The sequence below is a fragment of the Anopheles bellator genome, chromosome 2 (genome assembly GCF_943735745.2).
Source record: "Anopheles bellator chromosome 2, idAnoBellAS_SP24_06.2, whole genome shotgun sequence".
Taxonomy (NCBI): Eukaryota; Metazoa; Arthropoda; class Insecta; order Diptera; family Culicidae; genus Anopheles; species Anopheles bellator.
The window spans coordinates 29,490,850-29,502,021 of record NC_071286.1 but is presented as its reverse complement, the minus strand read 5'-3'; positions in this window follow the sequence as shown (position 1 = coordinate 29,502,021).

Sequence of the window (11,172 nt, the reverse complement as noted above, 5' to 3'; positions counted from 1 at the left end):
AATTTTATAACTTTCCCTTGAAAACGTAGAAACTGGCCGACTGAGCAGACGCGCGCGCGAACTTTAAATGGGGAATTTTTATCGATATTTTTAAAGCGAAAACCGAGCTCGGCCCCATCGCCCGAAGGAGATTCGGGTCGGGTCGGTGGGTTTCGTCATCACGGCGCCATTAAAGCCGACTTTAGACCGGGCTGTTTCCGGTTTCCGGGTTTTCGCCGAAAATAGGGCGGCACTTTAAAGGCATCACCAGTTGCGCACCTCGACCTCCGGGCGACCGCTTGCTGTGGCCATCGGCTTTAAACTCCACGTGGCCGGCGGCATGAATATTTAAATAGGACGAGCCGTTTTAAACGGCAATTTTCGACGGCTCCACGTTGTTTGCTTTTGTTTTGGTCGTTGGTCATCAACCGATTAACCGGGCACCGGGCGCCGGAAGATAGGGAATGTATATTCATAACGCACGATAAGCACGCACGGGTGTGACAGGAAAATGCGCCCGTGCGCGGTGCTGCGTGTCAGTTTAAAATAAGTTCCGTCGGGCGGCGAGAAGCAGGAACTGCCCGTTTCCGGTATGATGTCAAAATGGGACCCGCTCTAGGCGTTCCGGTGAGTGTTTGGTGGTTTTATGAGCGCGCCACCGAGCGTGGCCACGATTTGGAACGGATCGGAGAATAGGGTTAGCGTCCTTCTAGACTTTTGCCATTCTTTGCTTTCGTTTTGCGTTGAAATTGTTAGAAAATGCCGATTAAGTTGTGCTACGTCTCATCGATCAATCGTTTGCTCGGTGGACTCGAAGCAACTGACGTACAGTGCGGCTACTATGTTTCGCTACCTGACGGCAAGAAAATGAGCCGAGACCGTGCATCGTTTGCCAAAGTAACCTCCGCCTATCTATTCAAGTCACTTCTCCAGCTCATGGCTTACAGTTTTGCCATGGTAACGTGCGCGCCTTCGAATGGTGTCAACGTCCTTAACGATGCCTCAAAAGTATCACGTCCTAAGTCGACTTTAGAGTATGGGGATAGGACGATACGTCGCAAGATGTTGCATCAAATAAACGGCGGACGACTGACGTCATTTCTTGTCACGGTCGTTCCGCGGTCAAAGTCGTTTCAATAGTGCCGATTGCTCGGTTACCCAACATGCAGCAAAACTTGTATTGGGTCATTATTGGGCCATTACTTACCAATTTGAAAATGAAGTCACTTGGTTCATCAGTTCAGCTGCATCCTTTGAAATGGCTTTAAAATTCATAATTTACGGAAAAGTTCATTGGATCCCAACCTTACAAGTGATGGTAAATGTTAGACGGATGGTTCCATTTGTTCCTGAGCCATAGCAGCGAAATGTTGGATGACAGTCGTGCGTTAAGTATTTTTTTCGTAATGTTGTACGCCAAACAAAGGACATTTCTGAAGAGACAATTTCTGACTCATGAATCACATTTTCGTGATAATTTCGTCCCAAACTCGAACCAGGTTGTTCTGTAATCAGTCGGCTGACTTAGCACCATGGGACTTCTGCCTTTTCGCTGAACTCAAGAGGCCGCTCCGTGGACACATGTTTCGAAAGAGGGCCGATCGGACCGTTTGGAAAATGGGATCATAGAGTAGGGATTTGCACAAACTCTAGCAGGTGTCAAACATTTGTGCTTGTGATGAATTTTAAGCAAATTCTCGACAAATTTCACCCTCAGTATATTGATGGAAGGATCTTCAGTTTGCCAAAATTTTAATTAATATAACAAAAATTTAAAAAATTACATAATAAAAATTTAAAATGTTATACGATCTCTTGTATTTGTTATTGATGTTTACTTCAGTTCCAATTCATTCGATGGCCTTCCCAATCGTTGGACACCCTTTATCAGCATCCAACAATTCTCGGTGCTCTTCTAAAAAGTAGTTAGGTGTCGCCAAAAAGTATAAACTTCAACTAACTTCTTCTTTTCTGGCAATTACTACAGCCGAGAGGTCTTGGGTTTGCACCAGAGACAATGTTAATGTCTGTTGCTTACTGTAACGTTGCACTTTTACGACCGAGGAGCACCAATCCCCTGTCAAGACAGTTTCTGGAATCGAACCTATGCCAGCCACGCAACAACGACGTGCATTATCGGCTACTCTATCAACTAACTATCGTCGCAGTTAACATATAAACATCATCTAACTCTTTTAATACCATTTTATAGTTAGCTTCGATCGCCAGCCCCGTCACGTATTTGCCGCACCGTCACACCTCGACTCAACTTCAATTGTCCACTAATTTTATCGATCACCACCACGAGGCTCCGTCCGGTCCATTTGGCGTTTCTGGCGACAGATTGTGCGTACCAAATGTACCTCCGGGCGGGGCCACCACACCGTGCCATTGTAAATGGGCACTCACGTGTCATAAATTATATCTGCCGTATGCTGACCCGGTGTTGGGCCCTGGGCGAGGTTTATAGGCGCTCCTATAAAGTCGGCATCCTGCCATCCTCTGCGCGATGGTAAATTTAAATAAATCCACCAATCCTAAATCGGACCTGAACGGCTCCGAAACTACTCCCAGAAGGGGTTGTTGCCTCGAGGCACCCGAGGCTTCAACTATTTTAATGATCCTCGGGGTGTGTTTTTTTTTACTCGTTTTCCTCTCTAAAACATGTTGCGGGAACGGCATGGAAGAAAAAAACAGACCGAAGCGCATAAACTAATCGTAAAAAAAAAGTCCTCAACCCGAGCCGGAAAAACGCAGGGCCCGGTGTTTCGGTGTGGTCGGGAATGGTGGCGGGGTCCACTCGGACTACAGCGAAATCGCGTGCTCACAATTATTACGCCCCTAATGCCCCACGCCCCATGCTGGCCATGCTCTTTAAAACCGAAGCAGAGCGTTTAGGATATTTTTCATTTATGATATTTTCATTGCACGCCTCGGACCGGGTCAGACCGGGTCGGAGCGGGTCGGGCCGGACCGTGCCGGCTGGTCACAGGCGCGGTGACGGCGGTGACGGCGGTGACGGCGGTGACGGCGGTGACGGCGATTAGGCTGATGATTATGGTTACGGCGGCCGTAAGGGTGGAGCTGAGCGAGTCCGCGCGCGCGCGCGCTCCTGGCCACCGAAAGGGTGTATTATCAGCCGTTCGCTTTTCCGACCCCGCTCTGGCAGTATCCTGTCATTAGGCGACGGCGTCGCTCGACGCGGACTGACCTCTCTGACCACGGCCGATCGTCCCCCGGTCGTTAGTCCGGTGGTCCGGTGGCGTTGGGGTGTAATTTTTTAGACAAAAAGGAAATAAATTCCACCACACCCAGGTCCGCGGCCGACGATTTTCACCACCATCTCTCTCTTTTTCTCTCGCTCCCTCTCTATCTCGCACTCTGCAAAGTGGTGATTTTGAACTCGGTGCCCGGTTCCGCCTCGAAGGAGTTATGGCGAACACAACATTCCGTCGAGGCCGTAATCGGATCCGAGGAGCACCGGGGAAGAACGGGCTCCCGGGGCAGCCTTTAATCAAGAAAAGTGCGTTGAAAGATATTTTTGAGGACGAACGCACCAGAGAGAGAAAGTGTCCCTGCCTCGTGGCCCCCTTGGGGGCGAACTACGCTACGTTTTCTTTCCCTAATTTCGTCGTTTCGATTTATTTTTCCACACTTTGCTTACTTTCCCTTTTTTCCATTATGACGACACCACTCTGCCTCTCTCTCTCGACCTGGTGGAAGTTCATTTTTCTGATTTTCACATTATTTATACAGTGCAGACTCGGGCTCCCGGGCCGGACTCCGGTGAGCTGGAGCAGATTCCCGATATGCGTGTAATCTCCGGAATGGTCATACCACCGGGCGGACCAATTTCATTACCTGGCTGCAATCTTATGCTGTGGCCGAAAGCCGGGGAGCCGAAAGCCGAGAGCAGCAGCATCGGCGAAGATGGCGAAAAATGAAATCAATCAATAGTTTATTACGTTACCGGGGTTGGTCCTGCACTTTCGGAATCCACTGCGACCCGGACGACGGCCGCTAAGCTCGGGACGCATTACCACCGGCGGACCCGTAAGCCCCTCCATCCTGCTATCCGTCCGTCCGTCCGTCCGGTGATTCCTTGCCGCTCGTACGTCATGTTCTTTTGCACCCGCTTTTCTGCTATGCTATTTGCAACAGTGTTGACCGGGGACCAGAGACCACTGGACTGCACTACGCTGGCCGTCCTCATATGCTTTGCACGTTTCGTTTATTAGTTTTGTCCGTTCGCACCACGGAAAGCCTGGGGACCGGGGACCCCGTCATTGAAACCGAAACGCGGGGCAGGCAATACTTTTCGGGGCCGCACGAAGAGCAGCTCCCCTCGTCATTACGTTGCGAAGCTAAACCTCTGAAATTGGGTACGGAATGTAGAATCCTTTTCTTGCAAAACACAGCATTTTTCATTCACCGATTATGTGAGGCAAATTGAGTTGCTCAATCTTGTGCTGTTGGATCCGAAAACTGGTGTGCCGAAATTACTATTTTGCTGTGAAAAGACTCGCTCACTATTCGGTGGGACTATTTGACAACCGAATCATAAATCCACCTAATTTGAAGTTATGATTCCGTATGTGGAACTATGATCTTGTCTATTTCCACTGATGAATTGATTGAATTGAGTTCTCATGACATGATCAGCCCACCGGAGCCTGGCGATGCACGATAGTCGTCCAGCTTCGCCAGTTTTGAATAAAGTCCATATCTCAGATGCTTATCTAATATCACTGGGCTTGAAAAGGTTCTGTATAACCCCAACTTCGACCGTCTCTCCACACCAGCCGTAGGCGGAATAGTTTCTTCAGGCTTTAGACCTACTGGCTAATCTTTGGCCAAGTGGCTTAGATAGATCAAGCCGACTTTCGGCCTCCCACTTTTGATCTAGTCCAATGTTTTATATTTGAATTAAGTCGTTCATCTGGTTTCAGAAGTGCACAGAGTAATTCCGTATTTGCTCTGGCCTAACGTTACCAAAAATGTGTAACCTTCGTTGAATTGATGTTGAAAAAATATGTTAAATAGTGTGATAGAAAATTACATTACACTCAAGTCGAGAGAGCACCGGAGATTCGTATTCCGAGCACCGCTGGCAACGCTGCAAGTGGCGAACGTATTTCATGATTAGGAATTTATTTCGCCCGTTGCAATCTAAATTTAGCGGTTCCGGTTCCTCTCCATCCGGTATGTCCGGTCGGGGCCGGCCTCCCGACAGGTCCTTCCCATTGTAATCGTCCTTTGCATCGCCGTGCTACGTAACACCGCCGAAGGTAAGCATCGGCCCCAAATGCCTCCATTATGGCTGGGCCGGGCTGGACCGGGCCGGGCTGGACCGGGCCGGATGATGCTGTGCGTTGCGCTGTGCATATCTTTCCCCTTGCACAATAGACGGTGGCGGTGAGCGATCTCTCTTTCTCTCTCGCGCGCTCTCTCGCTCTCTCTCGGGTTCCGGTGCCGGAACGAGAAGGCGTTTCGGCGCCGTGTTCGGCTTGTTGCAAAATAATTTTGCTAATCTGATCACGTATCGATATAAGGTTCATTACTATGTTTCTGATTTTTTATTTCTTCGCAACCGAAGAGGAGCGCATCCGTTACCCCGCTTCCGGGCTGGGGCTATTTGTTGCCTTCTTTCGTTCCTTGGCGTGTAGTGGCGTGGCAATGGATTGTTCGGCTCAATCCATAAACTCGCTGTTGAGCTCACCGAACCGAGTGTTGCCTTGTGGAAACCCGAACGAAGCTTCTGTGGCCCCGTCGAACTGGCCGGAGGTCAGAGGTTGGATGGAAACTTTAATCGCTGCCGATCCGACGGCTAGCCTCACTGACGGTTGGTTGCGATGATAACGGACGAAAATGACGAAAGTATGCCCCGGACTCACGACGGCACCGGACAACGAATGCTGGCCGTGCCAAAGTGCACCACCCAACCACCCACACACGCGTGTGTGAGGGGGATTTTCCTGCCGTCGTCGTTGGCCACACAGAATCCAATCAACACCCCGAGCCCAACAGGCCAAAAGCCAAACCAATGATAAATAAGCGTTCGACAAACACACATCCCGACGGTTCCCCGATGCTGTGTAAATGAAAAGCGACACGGCCGCTGTAGAGGGAAAATGAGGGCGGCGGCGGCGGTGGCGACGGTGGCGACGCCGTCGGCAACGGCGTCGTGGGCGAATATTTTTTCGGCTTGAATTTCCTATGTACAATAAATACAATATTTTTAATTAATTATAACTTCTCGCATGTGTCTTTGTGTGTGTGTGGCAGTGCGCTCTCTCTCTCTCTCTCTCTCTCGTGCCCGTGGCCGTGTGTGCGCGCGTCTTTATGTGCCGCTCCACATCCTGGGCCTGGGCCCAGCATCTTCGGGTCGGGCCTTTTTCTTCGACACAAACTGCCACCTCACGCCCAACTCACGGCCACCGGAGGATGTGTGTAGAGCGTGCACACACACCCACACACGCGGGGGCGCACACGTGTCTGTGTACGCTTCCTTCCCTGCTGGTCCACCCGGTCCCGGCCCACCCGGATCTCGAGGCTACCCGTGGGGGAGGGACCGCCCCACGGACCGTGGTTCATATTTTTGGTGGAAAAATATAAATTCTCGCCCAGCCCAGGACGGGGCCGAGGCCAGGGCTGGGCCGTTAATGTTTATTTTTGCCTTTGCATTTTCCTTTTCCCACTGCCCGCCGTTTGGGTCTTCTTCTTCGGTCGCTAAAATCCGTGTCTGTATGTGTCGGTGTGCCGATCGCTCTCATTTCCCGGTTCCGGACCGCTTTCGCTTTCGGTGTTTCGCTCGAACCAGTTTCTGTCCTTTTCTGTGGTCCCTTTCGGGCGTCGGACTCATTTACTGGGGACGATGGGCAAAAAGTTGTGACGAAAAGCTTCGCTCGGTCCAGGAGGAGTACTGCCTGCCACTAGTTCCGCTTTCATTATGCTGACTGGCTGGGTGGGCTGGCGGCCGGGATGGGCAGGATGCGGCTCGGGTGGTCGTCGTGTGTTCGCACGTCATCTTCAATTTTCACCACCCTCTTCTATCCGGGTTTTTTTCCTTTCTTTCTACGCCTTGACTTCGATTTGGGGCCCTTCGCCATCGGCCGCCCGTTACCGTCCTGCGAGGGGCGCTTTGTTGCGTCTCGGGATCCGATTTTCATTTTCATCGAATCGTAAAATGCCCGCGAAGGCGAAGGGGACCCAGACAATGTGAATAAATTCGCGACGCTGGCGACAGTTTTCGGCTTCGGAAAGTTTGCATCATAAAATGTCACGTCGGGCGCATGCTGTTTACATGCTTATGATGGATTATTTACATTCGTTTTGCAATTTGAGTGCTTTCGGTCAAAGGATTGTAAAACAGGGGGCCATTACCGCGCTCCATTTCCATCCATTATGTTGTCATGTCACGCGGGCTGGGCCTGTCTGTCATTGCTGCAATCAAAATGTTAAACAAAGTTCACTATAAATTCAGGATAATTAAGAAAACGTTAAATTTAAATTTTAAATATAAGTTTGCGGATCGCGGATTGCCTTTGACGTGCAGATGCAAATAATGGTTTGGGGAATATTTCGAAATTTGTTATGTGTGTGGCGAACCCAGCAACAACAACTGGAAAAGGATCTTTTTAACATGCTATGTTGGCACTGTAATGTTAAGGTTAACGTATCATTCATCGATTTAGTGTACTTTACCTTTGATAAAACATTACTTTATATTTATTGTACTTTTAGAATAATTTTGATTATTCAGCATTACTACCACCAAGCGGTAGTGGTTCTCTGCCAAATCTTCCTTGCCATTAACTAGGCCTTTAAGGTATGGAAGCGATTCCTAACCCAACGATGTATCTGGTGTCCTGTTTGTCGTTGAAAAGGAGCCAACATTTATGCTGAATTGTCCAATGTACACAAACAAACCATCTAGAATAGACACTAGGTATGAAATGTTTTGTGGGCCTTCGAACCTATTGCATAACAACACTTCATAATTATCAGCTAACTGTATCAACTCTTCTATCCTCTTCTCAACTCTTCGCTCGTTGCTCGATGTCCTTGAAAATTGGCCTTTCGAACATTAGAAGACTTTAGTACAGCTTCGATAAGCATAAAATTAGTAAAATTGGCCGAACCCTAGTGCAGTTTGCTGCTTGAAAACTTCGAGACCATCCTTGAGCCTTACAGCGTCTTCTTTGAATCATGAACAAAAGGATAGCTTTAAAGACATTAAAGTTGAACATTGTTCTATGATGTTTTGGATTGCATTCTACATTTTTTGTTTTATTGTTTTGAAGAAAATTACAAATTTGCTTCCCACAAAATAGAAAAGTTTTCACTACTAACCCACTTAGTCGAAATCCGCTCCATGTGCCCTGACAGACCAGAGACCACAGTCCGGTCTTCGGTGGCCAGCAGTTCCACTGAGCAGTTCAACAAACGGCGGCAACGTAAGAACGGTGCAAATGGAAAGTGAAAATTAATCCAACTTTTCTGGCCGAGGCTTTCTTCATCTGGTGGCTTAACGCCCGGCTGGATGTAACTTTTATCCGTAGGTCAGTCAGAAAGAAGCCGCCAGGTCCCGCAAGGCCGGTGCGCTGTTCTGGGCTGGCCGGACACCATCTTCTCTTTCGAGGGCGCCATCGCCGACTCCGAAAAATGAGGAAAACAACGAATCCCCGCTCCGTTAAGTCCTGTTAGTGGAGAATAAAACACGGGCCCTACGATTTCCTGCGTGAGAGAGAGAGAGAGAGAGAGAGCTAAACACCGGGCGAAAGGGAAGAAAGAAGGCCCTCCAAACTCCAGGTGAAGGAGCGTAATGGCCGCTGGCCGGCCACTACTGTACATTAAATTAATATTTATGTAATTTCTTATGAGGCTCTTATGTGTTTAGCTTAATGCGCGGCGTACCCATTCCCGGCCAACATAAAACTGAATGTGAGCTGTCTAATGCAAATCAGTTGTGTGTCGGTCCGGCCGGCTGTACGTGTGCATCGGCCGCCGAAGGGTCGACGGCGGGCGCCGGGATTCCTCAATCAGGTGCGATGTTGTAGAAGGTGGTGGATCCTTACGAGGAGGCGCACGGAGCCAGAAATTAACGTTCCCGGGAACCGAAATGGAGAACCACGTTAATTGAGTAGTGAAAGTTTAGATTTATAATTATCACCAAATCACTTCTGCCCGCCAAGGGCCAGTGCTGGCTAGTCGGGGCTGTCGGAACTTTCCGGACTACAACAGGATCGATGGTGGCCCCATAAGCGGCCGTTGCTTAATTGCTAATTTACAATTATTTCTCTCTCGCACTCACTACTCGGCGGGATCAATCGAAGGTTTCGACCAAAAGGCAAATAAAAAAAAACACACCAACCCATACTTTACAACCGCCGACGTAAGGTTGCCGACGTCCGGCGAGTTCACTGTCAGGCGTGGACCTAACGGAGGTTGCCCGGCGCTGGTGCGTGTTTTGCATGAATTTATGTATTATTTTAACATTTTAATGAGTGGGTTCGCTTTCGGCAGCGGAATTACCGTGGCCACGATACGATCTCGGGAATCGGGGTTTTGAAAAGTATCCAGGACCGAGCGGGACCCCGATGTGGACCGAGTGACCGAAGAACTAAATACAAACGGCCCACCGCTCGAAAGCTGTCACGAAATGAAAAGTTTATTAAAGTAATTAAATGTTTGTGACTTGGTCGTCGGCTCCGTCGTCAGCATGCAACTATGAATATTTATGGACGGAATGGTTACAGCATGCACCATTCGGTGTTCCGTTTTTGCTTTGACATAACATTAGTATTCATGAATTTTTCTTTGCATAATCGCAAAATAGAGCATAAAATGAAACGTTGGAATTCGATGATAATTAAAGTTTAAGTTTCCATTTTTCGGCGCTGCGCCATTGCCGCAGGTCGGTGAAAGAATGAAAGTATCCAAGACGTAGCATCAATTTGCCACAAGATTACATAGTACAATAAATAAATGTGATAGCATCCATTACTCGATAAGGGAATAGAATATTTTTGAATTTGGTCCGGACTTCTTTGACGCAGACTAACCAATCTAACAACCCGAAGCCGTTGCCATATCGAAACGATCAAGTTCCGGTTTCGCATTGTTCTCCACTGTTATCCTTTGGCCGACCGAACGATTGGTTGGTATGCTGCGCACCCCAACGGATTCCTCCCCGGGGGTTTGTTGAAATATTTTCTAAACTGAAAAAACATTTCATCAAAATTATTCATCTCTTGCCCATCGCTGGAGCCTTCCTTCTCAGGGCTCGGCAATTTGTTCTTCGCCCTGCGAGCGGTTTTTCTCGTGCCGCATATTAAACAGGCATCACTGTGGCGCAGTGTGGGGCAGTGCAACAGCACGTTGGGGGTTGGGGGGTGGGCAGGGGCTTGCGAGTACGAACATATCAATACCACGCCACGGTATTTGCTGTGCGATGATGATAATGATAAGCGCAAGATAGTGACATTTTCATACATAAATTTATGCTCACGCTCGAGACTGGAGCCGGCGAGCTGGAGGACCCCATGTTTGTACTCCTGCCGCTGACATGTGTCCTCTTGGGCCCCTGCCACACACCGCGCTGGATGAAGGCGCTTCACGGTCCCTGATTTATTTGCCCTGCGTTCGACGACGATGCTAACATTCGTCTTCGCGGCTTTCGGCGTAATTCCCCGTGGTTGCCAATCTGGTTCCATTTATCTTGCTTTTTCAACTGTAATTCATCATACAGCTTCGGGGCAGCCTCTTCCAGCTCGGAGACACCAAATCTCACCAAGCCAGGCTGTGTCTGTTTTGCTTACGCCGTCGAAAGCCGTTAGGGTTGCGGTCCGATCAACTGTTGCAAAAGTGTAGAGTACGGCAGCTGGTACTGCGGTTGACGGTGGTCACAGACCACAGACCACAGTAGGTTGATTAATCCTAAACCATACCACTTAACCCAACGACTAGCCATTAAACCACGGAAATAATGCAATATTGAGGTTCAGTATTAATACAGCTTATTAATGCATCTATTGAACAGAACTTGATTTATTTCAATTTTAACTTATTTATAAACTATGATATCAAAACGCGCATTACTGTAGCACTCGTTTATATCTCTTTTTCATATTGTCTGTTTACCGCTTTCTCTCTAATTTACTTATTTACTTGTTTCTTTTATACTCCACAACT